This window comes from Aegilops tauschii, chromosome 3, assembly GCF_002575655.3.
Source record: "Aegilops tauschii subsp. strangulata cultivar AL8/78 chromosome 3, Aet v6.0, whole genome shotgun sequence".
Lineage (NCBI taxonomy): Eukaryota > Viridiplantae > Streptophyta > Magnoliopsida > Poales > Poaceae > Aegilops > Aegilops tauschii.
Genome location: NC_053037.3, coordinates 526,108,119 through 526,126,674, shown reverse-complemented (window position 1 = coordinate 526,126,674; position 18,556 = coordinate 526,108,119). Strand labels below are relative to the sequence as shown.

Here is an 18,556-nt window from a genome sequence, read left to right as displayed (position 1 = left end):
TCCGTCTGACAAGATGTAAAAATAAACCTTTTCCCGCCCTTTACTCTGTTTTATTTGTTTATAATGGAAACTAGTGCAGAGTTAGATACGTATAGTGCTTGAAGATTTGCCCTCTTAAGTCCTCTTAAAATAGTTTGGCCATAGTTTGTATCTACACGTGCCTTGAGCATCCATATTTTGCCCAGCTGATATATTTTTGTTATTATCAGATTCAGACTCAGCAATTTTTTTTCTTTTTTATTCCTACAAGATGTTCAGCTTAGCTTTAAATACAGTAAATTTGGATACTGGAAATGTTATATGACTCTGTTCTCCATGTATCCAGCATTATCCATGTTGCTCTTGACATTCATGCTTTATGAACAAGTAGAACACACCTGACAAGACAGCTGTCAATGAATGCTATGAGGTTTAGGAGAGACTTTGTGGATGTTTTTGCCTGTTACCACGTGTTGGCCACTAGAACAAGCAGACATTTTAGATGGCCCTTTTTTGTCTGTACGTTGTGTATGTCATCTGTTAGAACTGGGATTGTTTTTGGTTTTGGCCTTGATAATACTAACTCTACCCTTTAGTTCAATCAGTTTCAAGGCCGCCCTTTTGCTCTCCACAATTCAGCCCTCTATTTTCCTGTTTGAAAAAGATGTGCTTATGTCATTGTGTTTGTTGAACTGTACATCATAACAACAGTGGAGTGACTTGCAGGTGCCTCATGTGGATTTTATGGCTTAAGCCAAGTGGAGAAGAAAGGGCTCTGCATATGAAAAGAAACCAACATTATTGTTTCCATGAAATTGGTAATATATGTGGCATGTGTTTGTTTATCTTTTCTGCAAGAGCAACTTGTGTCCTGAGACCTTCTAGTGGTACTGAGACCCATAAAAAAGCTTCTTGCATGATCACTTACTGAAAATAGGGACAATCAGCTTTACTTCTGAGTACTTAGAAGTAGTTAAGTTATCTAAGTTATTATGGGTACTGTTACAATGTGCTTGTATTGAACCATCTATCCAAGTTTATTACTAACTCTATATGTGCTTCTCTGCACCTATGCTTGCCTGTATATCTATTTGCTTTATGGACATGACTCTTGTGTTTGTTTGCTTGTTGTACTGTGATAATTGCAATGCTTATTTAGCGACAAAATTTGCTCTTAATGTACTGTTGCAGGATCTGGATATCTCTCAAAATTTAGTACTTTCTGGTGTTGACTCTTAGTGTTTTTGTTATGCAGGTTGGAAGAAAAGAAGAAGATCCAGAGAAGATCTTAGTAATAAGATAGTTTTTAGGAAAATAGATATTTAGTTTTAGGTCATTTCTTCTAATTTCAGATATGGAGTGCTTGTCTTTAGTTTTTGTTTTGACTTTGTGAAACTTGCTAAGTATGGATGAAACTGTGTAATATTGATGAAACTATGTATATGTATGGATGAAACTTGCTACTATTGGTAACATTTGTTGGATATGCTATATTGGTACTATGTATGGATGAAAGTTGCTACTATGTATATATATGTGTGTTTGATTTTCTGTGAAAATGAATGGGTATAAGAAGAAACAGAATTAATGCCTATTTGGTCTCTTTGCCATATGCCAGCAGATGGCAAAGAGCCTGCAGTCTTTGCCGTCTGCTGGCAGACGGCAAAGACTGCAGGCTCTTTGCCGTCCGCTGCAGACGGCAAAGGCCCTTTGCCGTCAGCCGCCCGGAAGCAGACGGCAAAGTAGCTCTTTGCCGGACCTTACTTTGCCGGAGCCTTTTGCCGTCCCCGGCTGACGGCAAAGGCCTTTGCCGTCCGCCGTTCATGCCTTTGCCGTCCGCCGTGGCAGACGGCAAAATAGCTGATTCCTGTAGTGTATGTATGAAATAAGGGAAATAGATGAAGTATTCTTTAAACAGGAACCTATCCTGAAACACAATTTGCATGTTGAAATCCTAGGGGATCCTCCTCCACCCAAGGGTGATCCCGTGTTTGAGCTTAAACCGTTGCCTGATACTCTTAAATATGCTTATCTTGATGAGAAAAAGATATATCATGTTATTATTAGTGCTAACCTTTCAGAGCATGAAGAAGAGAGATTATTAAAAACTCTGAAGAAGCACCGCGCTGCTATTGGATATACTCTTGATGATCTTAAGGGCCTTAGTCCCACTCTATGTCAACATAAAATAAATTAAGAGAAACATGCCAAACCAGTTCGTGATCATCAACGACTGCTGAATCCCAAGATGAAAGAAGTGGTAAGAAAGGAAATACTAAAGCTCCTTGAGGCAGGTATAATTTATCCCGTTGCTGATAGTCAGTGGGTAAGTCCTGTCCGTTGTGTTCCTAAGAAGGGAGGTATTACTGTCGTCCCTAATGATAAAGATGAATTGATTCCGCAAAGAATTATTACAGGTTATAGGATGGTAATTGATTTCCGCAAATTAAATAAGGCTACTACAAAAGATCGTTACCCCTTACCTTTTATTGATCAAATGCTAGAAAGATTATCCAAACATACACATTTTTTCTTTCTAGATGGTTATTCTGGTTTCTCTCAAATACTTCTGTCAGCCGATGATCAATCTAAGACCACTTTTACTTGCCCTTTCGGTACTTTTGCTTATAGACGTATGCCTTTTGGTTTATGTAATGCACCTTCTACCTTTCAAAGATGCATGATGGCTATATTCTCTGACTTTTGTGAAAAAGATTTGTGAGGTTTTCATGGACGATTTCTCCATTTATGGATCCTCTTTTGATGATTGCTTGAGCAACCTTGATCGAGTTTTGCAGAGATGTGAAGACACTAACCTTGTCTTGAACTGGGAATAGTGCCACTTTATGGTTAATGAAGGTATTGTCTTGGGGCATAAAGTTTCTGAAAGAGGTATCAAAGTTGATAAAGCCAAGGTTGATGCTATTGAAAAGATGCCATGTCCCAAGGACATGAAAGGTATAAGAAGTTTCCTTGGTCACGCCGGTTTTTATAGGAGGTTCATTAGGACTTCTAAAAAAATTCTCGGCCGCTGACTAATTTATTGCAAAAATATATACCATTTGTCTTTGATGATGATTGTGTAGTAGCATTTGAAATACTTAAGAAAGCATTGATTTCTGCACCTATTGTTCAGCCACTTGATTGGAATTTACCCTTTGAAATTATGTGTGATGCTAGTGATTATGTTGTAGGTGCTGTTCTAGGGCAAAGAGTTGATAAGAAATTAAATGTTATTCAATATGCTTGTAAAACTCTAGACAATGCTCAACGGAATTATGCAACTACTGAAAAAGAATTCTTAGCAGTTGTATTTGCGTGTGATAAGTTCAGGCCTTATATTGTTTATTCTAAAGTAACTATTCACACGGATCATGGTGCTATTAAATATCTTATGAAAAAGAAAGATGCTAAACCTAGACTTATTATATGGGTTCTCTTGCTACAAGAATTTGATTGACATATTGTTGATAGAAAGGGAGCTGAGAACCCCGTTGCAGACAACTTGTCTAGGTTAGAAAATGTTCTTGATGACCCACTACCTGTTGATGATAGCTTTCCGGATGAACAATTAAATGTCATTAATGCCTCTCGTACTACTCCATGGTATGCTGATTATGCTAATTACATCGTTGCTAAATTCATACCACCTAGTTTCACATACCAACAAAAGAAAAAGTTTTTCTATGATTTAAGACATTACTTCTGGGATGACCCACATCTTTATAGAGAAGGAGTAGATGGTGTTATTAGACGTTGTGTACCTGAGCATGAACAGGAACAGATCCAACGCAAGTGTCACTCCGAGGCTTACGGAGGACACCACACTGGTGACAGAACTGCACATAAGGTATTGCAATCCGGTTTTTATTGGCCTACTCTCTTCAAGGATACCCGTAAGTTTGTTTTATCTTGTGATGAATGTCAAACAATCGGTAATATTAGTAGACGTCAAGAAATGCCTATGAATTATTGACTTGTTATTGAACCATTTGATGTTTGGGGCTTTGATTATATGGGACCTTTTCCTGCCTCTAATGGATACACACATATTTTAGTTGCTGTTGATTACGTTACTAAGTGGGTAGAAGATATTCCAACTAGTAGTGCTGATCATAACACTTCTATTAAAATGCTTAAAGAAGTTATTTTTCTGAGGTTTGGAGTCCCTAGATATTTAATGACTGATGGTGGTTCACATTTTATTCATGGTGCTTTCTGAAAAATGCTTGCTAAATATGATGTTAATCATAGAATTGCATCTCCTTATCACCCACAGTCTAGTGGTCAAGTAGAATTCAGCAATAGAGAGCTCAAATTAATTTTGCAAAAGACTGTTAATAGATCTAGAAAGAATTGGTCCAAGAAACTGGATGATGCATTATGGGCTTATAGAACTGCATATAAGAAGCCTATGGGTATGTCTCCGTATAAAATGGTTTATGGAAAAGCATGTCACTTACCTCTCGAACTAGAACATAAGGCTTATTGGGCTATTAAAGAGCTCAACTATGATTTCAAAATTGCCGGTGAGAAGAGGTTATTTGACATTAGCTCACTTGATGAATGGAGAACCCAAGCCTATGAAAATGCCAAGTTGTTTAAAGAAAAGGTTAAAAGATGGCATGACAAAAGGATACAAAAGCGTGAGTTTAATGTAGGTGATTATGTATTGCTATACAACTCTCGTTTAAGATTTTTTGCAGGAAAATTTCTCTCTAAATGGGAAGGCCCTTACGTTATCGAGGAGGTCTATCATTCCGGTGCCATAAAAATCAACAACTTCGAAGGCACGAATCCGAAGGTGGTGAACGGTCAAAGAATCAAACACTATATCTCAGTTAATCCTATAAATGTTGAAACCAATGTTATTGAAACCGTAACCCCGGAGGAATACATAAGGGACACTTTCCGGAACATTTTAGACTCCGAAAAGGAATAGGTATGTGGTACGGTAAGTAAACCTACTCCAAAACAGTTCTAATGGCAATTTTTCTCCATTTTGGAATATTTAGAAAAATAGAAAAATAAGAATCAGTCCGGGGAGGACACGAGGCCTCCACGAGGGAGGAGGGCGCGCCCCCCTACCTCGTGTCCTCTCCGGACTCTGTTTTCTTGCACGATACGTATTTTGGTCGGTAAAAATTCATTATATAATCTCCCGAAGGGTTTGACTCCTGTATCACGCAAATATCCTCTATTTTTGTTTTGAGCTATAGCTACTGCAGATTTGAGCAAGATGTCTTCTCAAGAGTCAGTCGGGGAGAGCCGGGTGTCTCATCCGGCATCGAGATCAAGGACAAACAGCGATGCTGACCACTTTGGGCCATCAACGGAGGAAGAGATGAAGGCTGACTTGAAGAGGATATACGCCATGGAGGAGGATCAAGATGTCACTTCTCGCTTCCGTGCTGGATTCACAATGGGGGAACTACAGAGCTCGGCTATTCCAAACTCGGTTATCCCTTCCAATGTTAGATTTCTTTCTTATGAAAATATGAAGAAGAGCGTCACTTGTTCTCCCGCAGCTATGCAACACCCTTGGGTGCAAGGAGCTTTGGCTGTTACAGGAAAGCTTCGTAAGGAGATAATGGATCTCAAGCGGCAACTCAATAAGCTCTAAGAAGAGAATCGTATCCTGAGGAGTATCATCGCCAAGAATATCCCACCATCACCTCCGAAGAAGGAGACATAACCACATGGGTATGGGCACTCCCCTTGGCAACTGCCAAGCTTGGGGGAGGTGCCCCGGTATCGTGTCACCATCACATCTCTATCTTTACCGTTTATCTTAGTTCAATCCTTTTAGTAGTATCTTGATCTAGTAGAATAAAGTTTTGGTATGATCTAGTTTTGAGTTTTGCTTTATGATCCTTCTATGTAATCGAGTCCGTGAGCTATATATAATAAAGATTAGTGTTGAGTCAAGGGCTTGATTATTTTGCTATGATCTTGAGTGAATAGAAGAAAAAGAAAAGAATAAAAAGAAACAAAGAGATCATATTGATCTAATGGAGAGTAATGACTTCACATAGAAAGAGTATGATGATTAAAAGTTGTTGAGAGTTGACAAACATAGCTTTGGTCATCGTTGCAATTAATAGGAAGTAATAAAGAAAGAGAGGTTTCACATATAAATATACTATCTTGGACATCTTTTATGATAGTGAGCACTCATTAAAATATGACATGCTAAAGAGTTGATGTTGGACAACATAATGGGTTATGTTTTCTTATATCTGAGATAAAGTATATTGTCATGGATCATCCAACATGTTGAGCTTGCCTTTCCCCCTCATGCTAGCCAAATTTTTTGCGCCAGGTAGAGATACTACTTGTGCTTCCAAAAACCCTTAACCCAACTTTGCCATGAGAGTCCACCATATCTACCTATGGATTGAGTAAGATCCTTCAAGTAAGTTTTCATCAGTGCAAGCAATAAAAATTGCTCTCTAAATATGTATGATTGATTGGTGTGGAGGAAATAAGCTTTATACGATCTTGTGATGTGGAAGAAATAAAAGCGACGGACTGCATAATAAAGGTTCATATCACAAGTGGCAATATAAAGTGACGTTCTTTCGCATTAAGATTTTGTGCATCCAACTCTGAAAGCGCATGGCAACCTCTGCTTCCCTCTGCGAAGGGCCTATCTTTTATTATTACCTTCTACCTTATGCAAGAGTCATGGTGATCTTCACCTTTCCTTTTTACATTTTATCCTTTGGCAAGCACAGGATGTTGGAAAGATCCTGATATATATATATATATATATATATATATATATATATATATATATATATATATATAAAATTGGATGTAAGTGAGCATGAGTTATTATTGTTGACATTACCCTTGAGGTAAAAGGTTGGGAGGCGAAACTATAAGCCCCTATCTTTCTCTGTGTCTGATTAAAACTCCGTAACCACAAGTATTGCGTGAGTGTTAGCAATTGTGAAAGACTAAATGATAGCTGAGTATGTGCACTTGCTGAAAAGCTCTGATATAGACTCTTTCTGACGTTATGATAAATTGCAATTGCTTCAATGACTGAGATTATAGTTTTTTGGTTCTCAATAAAGTTTCTGATTCATACTTTGCATTGTGAATAGATTATTACTTGAGCATAAGAGATCATATGACAATATCCATATATGTTGTTGTTATGTGAATAATCATGATGCCCTCATGTCCGTATTTTATTTTATCGACACCTCTACCTCGAAACACGTGGACATATTTATCATTATCGGCTTCCGCTTGAGGACAAGCGAGGTCTAAGCTTGGGGGAGTTGATACGTCCATTTTGCATCATGCTTTTATATCGATATTTATTGCATTATGGGTTGTTATTACACATTATGTCACAATACTTATGCCTATTCTCTCTTATTTTACAAGGTTTACATAAGGAGGGAGAATGCCGGCAGCTGGAATTCTGGGCTGGAAAAGGACTACGATAGATCCCCTATACTTGTGGGTCATCAAACACCTACATGAAGTCATCATCGACAAAACCCAAGGTTAGTTCATCCCTCTTAGGGGGGATAGCACATCTAGGGGGAGCTTTACTCAAATCAATTGTGCTAAAGCAACTCTAATGGTGTGAACACAACAATGCTTTATGTAAAAGTGGTAACCCCACTTGTGCTTAAACGATGAGTATGACCTATGATCAAATGTTCTCATTTGACTCCTAAGTCAATATACTCATATATAGATGACCTAGTCATCGCCAAATTGCTTGATAGATGCTAGAGTGTTTGTGCATGCTTTGTCACATATTTCATTTGCCATTTTAATTGTGTGAGCATGTTGAATGCATATTTTACCCATTCGAGGACATTTGTTGTTTTGATTGTTTGGCTCTTTCTCTTTTGCCAAATGGATGGACAAGAATGCCTGAGAACTCCCTCAAGCTATCTATGCTTTTCTCGTCTCAAACTCTATTCATGCTACATCACAAAGTTTGATCAAGTCAGATTCGAACCACTCTGTGTGAGGAGCACTCGGAGTTCCCGATTTGTCATAGACTTAAACCCCCAAAACCTCTTTGTGCATTTCGGTCTGACCGATTCATCCCCTTCGGTCCTACCGAGTCACTAAGTTGATCTAGGGTTTTCAATCTCGGTGCAACCGATTAGAACCTTTCGGTCACACCGAGTTGCAGTAACTGCTTGCAGTTTTGCATCTCGGTGCCACCGAGTCGTTCCACTCGGTCACACCGACAAGGTCAGGTTATATATACCGACGGGCCAAATTTTGGAAAAAATTTCGAACCTCCTCGCCCGCGCGTAACCTGCTCTGCCTCCTTGGGTCTCTGGATCATCCTCTCGTCGCCAGCGACCTCCCACCGCTGGTCTCCGCCGCCGTCAACGGAAATCTCCACCACCGTTGCCGCCGTAGCAAGTTCGTCGCCGAACTAGGGTACGAACTTGAACTTTGTGCTAATCCTTAACTCCGATTCTTAGCACATTGCTTTGCCATGATTCTTGCCACGATTGAAATCATCCTGTCCAGCAAAAACATCCCGTAGATTAGTTTTGATTTGAAAATTTAGGGTTAGGTCTCCGCCGAATTCATCTTGGACCGACCGAGTTGTAGAAATCGGTCTCACCGATTTTGGCTTAGGCCAGAGCACATGCGTTTTCGGTCTGACCGAAAATTGCAAATCGGTGTGACCGAGTTCGATTCTTTGTGAAACCCTAGCAGTCTTGGTACCACCAAACTGTGACTTGGTCTGACCGAGTTCACTAGTTTAGGTTCCAAAAGCTGCTTCGGTATCACCGAGTTTACAAATCGGTAGATCCGAAATGCTTTCTCTGAAGAACTAAAACTAAGTTTTTAAGTCATCCTTTTTGCAGAACTCCTGTACTCTGTGATGCTCATCTACTCTACCTCATCTATAACCTATTCATAGGATCTGCTGTCAGAGTATTTGCAGAGATGTCTGACCAGAGTGATAGTCAGAACAGGTCTGAGCAACAGGTGCAGATGAGTGAGGGCTCAGATCCCTCTAGCAGCTATGATGAAGGCAGCAGGAGCACTCCAAGAAATCTGCCAAAGGCTGCTACCAGGACAAGGAAGAAGAGAACTTCTGACTCTGAGGATGAAGATTATGTGGCTGTTGAAGATGAAGGCACTTCATAGAAGAAGGTGCTTAAGAAAGAATATGGCTCAGCTGCTGCAACTAAGCCAGGAATGAAAACAACGATGCCAGCAAGAAGACAGCCCATGTCAAAAGTCAAATCATCAACTGCTGAAGCTTCAAAATCAGCTGCTGAGGAAGCTGAAAAAGGGAAGAAGAGAAAGGAGTGGGTTAAGAAAACTATAGCCAGAGTCATTGGAAAGCCCTCCATTCAAGAACCTTCAGAAGAAGAGGAAGAGGAAGAGGATGTTGCACCAGCACCCAAAGCACAAAAGCTTATGGGAGATGCAATTAAATCAGGGGCTGCTCCATCAAAGCCCAAAGCTGCTCCAAAGGCTGCTGCTCCAGCTCCAAAGCCAAAACCCAAGAGAAGCACTAGGAACATCCCTGCTGAAGAGAAGAACAAGGCCCCAGTGCCTCAAGCTGCTGAAGAAGAAGAAGATGACTCTGTTGTATTGAGGAAGCTGAAACCCAAGATCCCTGACCACACTGATGCACACCCAGTTGCAGAAAACATGAAGATCAGGAAGGATGCAGGATTGAGACTATGGAGATAGTCTGATCCATATGCTATCAGGAGAAGTACTGCTGTGGACTACAGGTTTCACATTAAGGAACAACAGGACTTCTATGAGACTATTTTGCTTGGCAAGAAGCCCATTGTGTGTGATATGAGACGGTTTGACCGGGAATTCATCAAGGAGAATGAGGATCACTTCCCTGGTGTGCTTGATAGCTTTAAGGCATGTGGAGTGGACACATTTGTTGCCCAGAAGCTCACCAAGTGGAATGACGAGCTCGTCATGCAATTCTACTCCACTGCACACTTCTATCCAGATGGAAGGATAGTATGGATGTCTGAGGGTACTAGGTACCAGTCTACAGTTGAGGAATGGGCCAAGCTTATCAATGCTCCTGAGGAACATGAGGATGACTTGGACATATATGCAGAGAAGAAGAAAGACCACAACACTATGGCCAACATGTACAAAGAGATCCCAGATGCTGCCTTGGATACACATAAGTTTGGATCTGTACACTACTTGTTGTCTGGTCTGCCAACCATAAACTAGATCTTAAGGCACACACTGCTACCCAAGTCAAGTGATCACAAGATGATCAGAGGACATGCCATCAACTTGTTGCATATATTTGATGTCCCACAGAAGTTCAAGGTAATGAGTCTGATTGTTGAGACAATCACGAGGACTGCTGCTGATCAAAAGAGAAGTTGTGGGTATGCCCCACACATTCAGGAGCTCATCAACTCCAAGATGGGTAAAGGCAAATACATTTTGGATAAGGAGCACCTACCCATCTACCCTGAATTTGAAGATAACATTGTAGTAATGAATGAGAATGAACCATCTTCAGCTCAAGCACATGAGAAGAGAGAGAAGGCTAAGGCTGAGAAGGCTGCAAAGATGCCAACTGTGGAAGAGGCATCTCAGTTATTCTTGAAGAGCAAGCAAGACCAGCTTGGGTACTTGATCCAATCCACCCTGAGGATTGAGAAGGGCTTGGCCACCCTGACCAAGAACCAGGAGAGTCTGGAGAGAATCATTGAGCAGAAATTCTATGACCTTGATGTCAAAGTAACAGAGATCCAAACTGCAGTTGAGCAACTTCAGGAGGAAGTAGAGGAGAAGAAGGGCAAGTCTACCACAGATGCTTTTGCCAGAGTGCACAGAGGATAGAGATCTGCTGCAGTGCCAGTGACAGACACCAGAGCTACAGCATCAGCACCAGCAGCTATAGCTCCAGTTCCACCTCCAGCAGCTACTCCACCAGCTCCAGCTACTTCATCTGTAGCCTTCGTTCTTGGAGTTCTCTCGACACCTCCTACCGAAGATCAAGCCTGAGAGTCGTTTAGCACTATGCATTTTTGAACTTTTTGGTAACTTGTTGCCAAAGGGGGAGAAAAATGTATAGATCATAGGCTTCGAGAGAGAGAGTGTGTTGGTTTTTATCTCTCTTTGCACTTATTTGGTTTGGTTTGAAACTTTATTGTGTGCTTGTGTGAGCTACTTGTGAGATACTTGTTTGATCATGTGTTTGATCATATGCTACCCTTAATGCTTGTTAGATGATATTATCTCTTATTCCTAGATGATCATTCACTTGTTTTGGTGATGAGTGCATGCTTTAACTTCTATCATTTTGAGCGCTCCACCAAGATGTATGTGACATGGAAGAGTAACCCATGATCCTAATCGATTGTGCATTTGCATTCAAAAGCAAATTTTAAATAATACACAAATTTATGGGGAGCTCTTGCTTATCACATACTTCTCAAAGCGACGATATTTTTCAATTTTATTTATCATTTGTCGAAGCTTTGATCTATATGTTGTCATCAATTACCAAAAAGGGGGAGATTGAAAGTGCACATTGAGCTAATGCTATTCCAAGATGAATATTTCAGGAAAGCTCAATGGTTGGCATGGCATGGATTAGAAAGTGGACCCTTCAAAATGCTAAGGACAAAAGATTGGCTTAAGCTCAAAGCACAAGATTCTACATTTTCTATTTTAGTGACACAAGATCACATTGAGTCTATAGGAAAAGCCAATACTATTAAGAAGGGATGAGGTGTTGCTTAATGAGGTTCTTGCTCAAAATGCTTAGTGATATGCTCCAAAACCCTCCACTACTTTCTCATATCCACATATGTCCCAAACCAAATATCCAACTCGGCCCCACCGATTCTTTCTATCCAGAGCCACCGAGTTCAGTTGACATAGCCACTGCCAGAAACCCTAGTCTTTTCGGTCTCACCGATAAGGATCTCGGTCTCACCAAGATGGGATTGTAATCTCTCTGTTTCCCTTCGTAACGTTTCGGTCAAACCGAGATGAGCGATCGGTCCCACCGAGATTGCAATGCAAACTCTCTATTTCCCTTTCGTAACGTTTCGGTCCAATCGAGATGAGCGAATCGGTCCCACCGAGTTTGTCTGACCAACTCTCTGTTTGTCTATTACCAAAATCGGTCTCACCGACTTTGTGTAATCGGTCTCACCGAGATTACGTTATGCCCTAACCCTAATGGTATCGGTCCCACCGAGTTGACATGTCGGTCCCACCGAAATGCCTAATGGTCACATTATGAACCAAATCGGTCTGACCGAGTTCTCTGAATCGGTCCCACCGAGTTTGGTGATTTGTGTGTAACGGTTAGATTTTCTGTGGAGGCTATATATACCCCTCCACCCACTCTTCATTCGTGGAGAGAGCCATCAGAACATGCCTACACTTCCAATACATATTTTCTGAGAGAGAACCACCTACACTTGTGTTGAGGTCAGGATATTCCATTCCAACCACATAAAGCTTGATCTCTAGCCTTCCCCAAGTTGCTTTCCACTCAAATCTTCTTTCTACCAAATCCAATCCTATGAGAGAGAGTTGAGTGTTGGGGAGACTATCATTTGAAGCACAAGAGCAAGGAGTTCATCATCAACACACCATTTGTTACTTCTTGGAGAGTGGTGTCTCCTAGATTGGCTAGGTGTCACTTGGGAGCCTCCGTCAAGATTGTGGAGTTGAACCAAGGAGTTTGTAAGGGCAAGGAGATCGCCTACTTCGTGAAGATCTACCCTAGTGAGGCAAGTCCTTCGTGGGCGACGACCATGGTGGGATAGACTACGTTGCTTCTTCGTGGACCCTTCGTGGGTGGAGCCCTCCGTGGACTCGCGCAACTGTTACCCTTCGTGGGTTGAAGTCTCCATCAACGTGGATGTACGATAGCACCACCTATCGGAACCACGGATAAAAAATCTCCATGTCAACATTGCGTTTGCTCCCTCAATCTCCTCCCTTTACCTTCATATGCAATTGTTTTACATTCCGCTGCTATACTCTTAGAATTGCATGTGTAGATTGATTGCTTGACTTGTGCTAAGTTGCTAAAATCTGCCAAGAACTAAAATTGGGAAAAGGCTAGACTTTTATTTGGTCAAGTAGTCTAATCACCCCCCTCTAGACATACTTTCGATCCTACATTACCTTGTTGGGGGCGCCCCTCGGGCTGCATCATCCCCAGGCCGCACGGGTCCATCCCTATGGCACGTATCGCTCTCGCATCTATTTGAACTAGCATTACATGCTCTCCCTGAAATGATATTTACCTACCTAATTACACCTCGTGGCATCCCGCGTTCCGCCTAATCTCTGCTCGTCCCATGGCGAGGACTCTACATGATCGCACGGCGCTTCCGCTCGGCTCCGTCCCTGCAACGCTGGTAAACCTGAGAGATCGAGCTCTGACCCATGGCCAGCTCCGCGCGCGTCACCTCACCAGATCCTCAGTGCCTTCATCTTCTTGTGAGATGCTCAGCGGCCGGGCAGCCAACGCGATTGCAAATCGCACCCCTCTCCTTATGACCTGCAGGAATCTCCGGAGCTTCACTGCGGGTGGCCCCGCCAGCTCTCTCCTTTCCTCGTGCGATTCGCTTGCGCGTTAAAGGGGGGCTCCTGAGCATCGTGTCTCTGGAGCTCTCACTGGCTCTCCAGCCCTCACCCCCTGGCCTTGACCACGACATCGCGACCTGGCATACCAGCGGCGGCTGAGTTCGCTCGAGAGCCGGGACCCGAGGACGCAGAGTGCCCAGAAGAGCATAGAAGGAGGAGGAAGCTGGCGCGAGCCTAACCAAGCAGTACGATCACCACAGGCGCGCGAGCCAGGTGCAGCGCAATGAATCAACTCAGGATCACTAAGATAAGTCAAGCATCAGAGTCAGCTCGGTGCTCCTACACGAGATGTTTTAGCTTTCGTCGCCTCGCTCCGGCAGTGCCGACCTCTTCTTCAACCTCAGGAAGCTGCTTGCATGGCAAGGGGGGACCTCTTGAGCATTGTGCCTCGGGAGCTCTTACCGGACCTCGGGCCACTCACCTCCTGGCCTTGACCACGGCATCGCGACCTAGCATACCAGCGACGGATGCAGCCTGCCTGGGGACTGGGACCTGTCAGCGTAGAGCACCAAGCTACCACAAGGGATGCAAAGGGTCGACTAGCCAAAGCGGAATACGCGAACGCAACCCTAGATACAGGACCATCTTACATTGATCCAAAAACACAACTAGTTCTTTACACACCCCCACGGGGTCCGTCTCGATTCCTCACAGGGAACAAAGGAAGAGGAAGCCCTAGCTACGGTCGCCGACACCCTCATCAACAGTGGGCCTCCGGGGGTGGACGCCAACCCCATCCAGATCATCGACGACGGCGGGCAGACGCCGCCACCGCGCTTCGGGCATGTCGCGAGCTTGGCGGCATGTAGCTGTCGTCGCTCGTCTCCGGAGTCTCGCCAAGCTCAGGAGAGTTGCTGGACTCCCATCAGCTGCCGCTGCTGCCGGGAGAGCTGCTGGAAGGACCAAGAGCAGGTTCAGCGCTGGCTGCTTCACCACCCTGACAACCCGCTCCTGGACAGCACTCCAGGCGGCGGCCTTCCTCGTCGAAGACTTTGAAGAGCATCATGGAGGCGCCGTCGTACTCAAAATGGATGGTGAGGGCGCCTTCTGCACGGCAGACTCGAGCAACCTCGGCCCAGCCATGGGTCATGAAGATCTTGCCTGGGGAGACGACTTCAACCTCCGCTCCAGTTGCTGGGGCGTCACAGTCGGCATGCTGCAGCCAAAGCTCGAGGGGGCCCCTCGGCGGCATCTCGGCGGAGAAGAACTGCGAAAAGCGAATCCAAGTACGCGGAGGCATCACCGCCCACATCACGAGTTTGCGCGAGGTGTCCACGGCATGGGCTCCTGGGGCAACGGTGTGCGTCACCACAGCGCGGCGACCAGGGCCACGGCATGGGCGGCGCCGCTCGCCGCCTCTCCCTCCGGAGCCCTCGGCTTGGGCGTACAGAGGCAGCGGATACCATGGAGGTGGCTGCTCGCACCAAGGCCTCGACACCTCCGGCCTCACGACTACGTCGCAGCGGTGGGCCAGCCTCTTCTTCGGCGGAAGTGGCTCGGGGTCGTCGCGGGGGGTTTTTCCCTTCTCTGCGGCCGAGAACCTCCGTATCGGCGCCATGAGTCTCGCTACTAGCAATGAAGCAAGGGAGAAGAAGCGAGCGGAGCAGGAAGAGATGAGCGACGGGGGCTCCCCCCCTCATTTATAGCGGGAGAAGGCCAACCGGCGATCCCCACGATCACAGGTAATGATGGTTTTTCTCTGCATGCAGCAGGGACTCGTCAAGTTGGGCAGTTGCCGAGGCAGCGTGGGGAAGCGGAGACGCCCACATCCAATCAATCGCCACGCGTCAAGCAAGGCGGCAGGCTGTTGGGGCCCGCGACGCTCCGCACTTGCCCCTTGGCTTCGCCTCGAAGCCAAGTCCGAGTGCGCCTTGGGCCCCGGGGCTACTGTCGGCGTCCTGGGAACGGGGGTCGCCAGACTTGCCTGCCTGCGGCCCACGGCGTGGCTTCACCAGCGGCCCTATACGGCCCATCTTCACCAGCAAACACTCAAGACCCTCGCGAGGGGCCAAACCTCGCGTGGAGGACGACGCAAGACCTCCTCGGGGGCGGCCTCACCAGGCTGGCTTGCGGGGGGCGGAGAGATCAAGGCAAGGGGCACCTCGCGAGGTTCCTGTGACGTAAGCCATGATGACCGGGGCCAGGCGGGCGCCAGCGTGCACAGTGTCCTCGTTTCCTCTTTGGTGCTAAAGAGGCAAGCGCAGGCTAGGAGTCCCGAGGCATCAGGCAAAGGTTTCCATAACGGTGCAACGAGAGCAAGACCAGCAGGACGGCAGGACGGAGGTAACCGTGGAGCCCAAGACGGCGTCACCACCAGAGCCTTTGGCAGGCGAAGACTAATTTTGTCAGGATAGCTTGTACTAGTTGCCCCCCTTCAAACTTGGCCGTTGTGGGATCCTTCCCGCTCAATATTTGGGAAGAGGACCAGGGCCTCTATAAGTAGGACTAGCCACCACCATAGCCAAGGAGGTAGAATCATTCTGCTCACCACACTAACTCGTCAAGCACAAGAACACCTCTCCTCCGGAGGCTGTTCTTCCCTTGTACCTGTTCATCCTTAGCCCAAGGGGCAATCCACCAAACCACACTAGAGTAGGGTATTACACCACATCGGTGGCCCGAACTAGTATAAACTCTTGTGTCCCTTGTTCTTCGGGTTCGTCGAGCTAGGCCGTGAGATCGTTGGGCGTGCGAGCTAAAGAGAGGAAGCGATCTTCATGTGCCCCCAGTGTTCCAACCTTAAGGGTTTTGCCGGAACCTGTGATCCAACACTAATCGATTGTGCATTTGAATTCAAAAGAAAATCATAAATAATGCACAAATTTAGGGGGAGATCTTGCTTATCACATACTTCTCAAAGCGACGATATATTTCATTCTCATTATCATTTGTCGAAACATTGATCTATATGTTGTCATCAATTACCAAAAAGGGGGAGATTGAAAGTGCAACTAATCCTTGGGTGGTTTTGGTAATCATTGAACTAATATCCTTTCAAGTTGATCATTTCAGAAATTCAATGATTGGCATGGCATAGACTAGAGATGTGGACCCTTCAAAATGCTAAGGCCAAATATTGGCAAAAGCTCGAGACTCTTCATTTCTATTTTAGTGATCCAAGATCACATTGAGTCCATAGGAAAAGCCAATACTATTAAAACGGGATGTGTTGCTTAATGATCTACTTGCTCATAATGCTTAGTGATATGCTCCAAAGCCCTCAACCACTTTCTCAATTCCAAATATGTCCTAAACCTAAAGTCAAACTCGGCCCCACCGATTTGATTCATCTGACGCCACCGAGTTCACTTGACATAGCCATAGCCAGAAACCCTAATCAGTTCGGTCTCACCGATAGGGATCTCGGTCTCACCGAGATGGGATTGCAAACTCTCTGTTTCCCTTCGTAACATTTTGGTCTCACCAAAATGAGCGATCGGTCCCACCGAGTTCACAGTGCAAACTCTCTGTTTCCTTTTTGTAATGTTTCGGTCTCGCCGAAAGGAGCGATCGGTCCCACCGAGTTTGCCTGACCAACTCTCTGTTAGCTTATTACTGAAATTGGTCTCACCGAGTTCATGTAATCAGTCAAACCAAGATGACGTTTTGCCCTAACCATAGCTCATCGGTCACACTGAGTTGATCATGTCGGTCCCACCAAAAAGCCTAATGTTCACATTTTTGAACTGAATCGGTCTCACCGAGTTCACCTATTCGGTCTGACCGAGTTGGTCAAATGTCTGTAATGGTTAGATTTTGTGTGGAGGCTATATATACCCCTCCACCCCCTTCTCCATTTGACAGAGAGCCATCTGTACGTGCCTACACTTCCACTACTCATTTCCTGAGAGAGAACCACCTACTCATGTGTTGAGACCAAGAAATTCCAATCCAACCAAGAGAATCTTGATCTCTAGCCTTCCCCAAGTTGCTTTCCACTCAAATCATCTTTCCACCATAGCCAAATCTATGAGAGAGAGAGAGAGAGTTGAGTCTTGGGGAGACTATCATTTGAAGCACAAGAACAAGGAGTTCATCATCAACACACCATCTATTACCTTTTGGAGAGTGGTGTCTCCTAGATTGGTTAGGTGTCACTTGGGAGCCTCCGTCAAGATTGTGGAGTTGAACCAAGGAGTTTGTAAGGGCAAGGAGATCGCCTACTTCGTGAAGATCTACCCAAGTGAGGCAAGTCCTTCGTGGGTGATGGCCATGGTGGGATAGACAATGTTGCTTCTTCGTGGACTCTTCATGGGTGGAGCCCTCCGTGGACTTGCGCAACTGTTACCCTTCGTGGGTTGAAGTCTCCATCAATGTGGATGTACGATAGCACCACCTATCGGAACCACGCCAAAAATCTCCGTGTCTACATTGTGTTTGCCCTTCCAAACCCTTCCCTTTACCTTCATATGCAATGTTTTACTTTCCACTGCTACACTCTTAGAATTGCATGTGTAGGTTGATTGCTTGACATGTGCTAAGTTGCTAAAATCTGCCAAGACTTAAAATTGGGAAAAGGCTAGATTTTTATTTGGTCAAGTAGTCTAATCACCCTGATATGTCTCCAACGTATCTATAATTTATGAAGTATTCATGCTATTATATTATCCATCTTAGATGTTTTATATGCATTTATATGTTATTTTATATGATTTTTGGGACTAACCTATTAACCTAGAGCCCAGTGCCAGTTTCTGTTTTTTCCTTGTTTTTGAGTTTTACAGAAAAGGAATACCAAACGGAGTCCAATTGACGTGCCAATTTTTGACGATTTTTTATGGACCAGAAGAAGCCCACGGAGCATCGGAGATGGACCAGAAGAGTCCCGAGCCGTCCATGAGGGTGGAGGGCGTGCCCTACCCCCGGGCGCGCCCCCTATCTCGTGGACGACTCGGAGACCCCCCTGACGTGAAACCGACGCCAAAAATTCCTATAAATACAGATACCCCCAGAAACA

At 44.7% G+C, this 18,556-nt stretch overlaps 1 long non-coding RNA gene across 1 annotated transcript; it reads left to right on the top strand.

Moving 5' to 3' along the window:
• The first annotated feature begins 754 nt into the window (after positions 1-754).
• Positions 755-1,374, top strand: LOC120976913 (uncharacterized). The gene is made up of 2 exons (XR_012181035.1): positions 755-797; positions 1,235-1,374. It is a non-coding gene; the product is annotated as an uncharacterized lncRNA (long non-coding RNA).
• Positions 1,375-18,556: the final 17,182 nt, after the last annotated feature.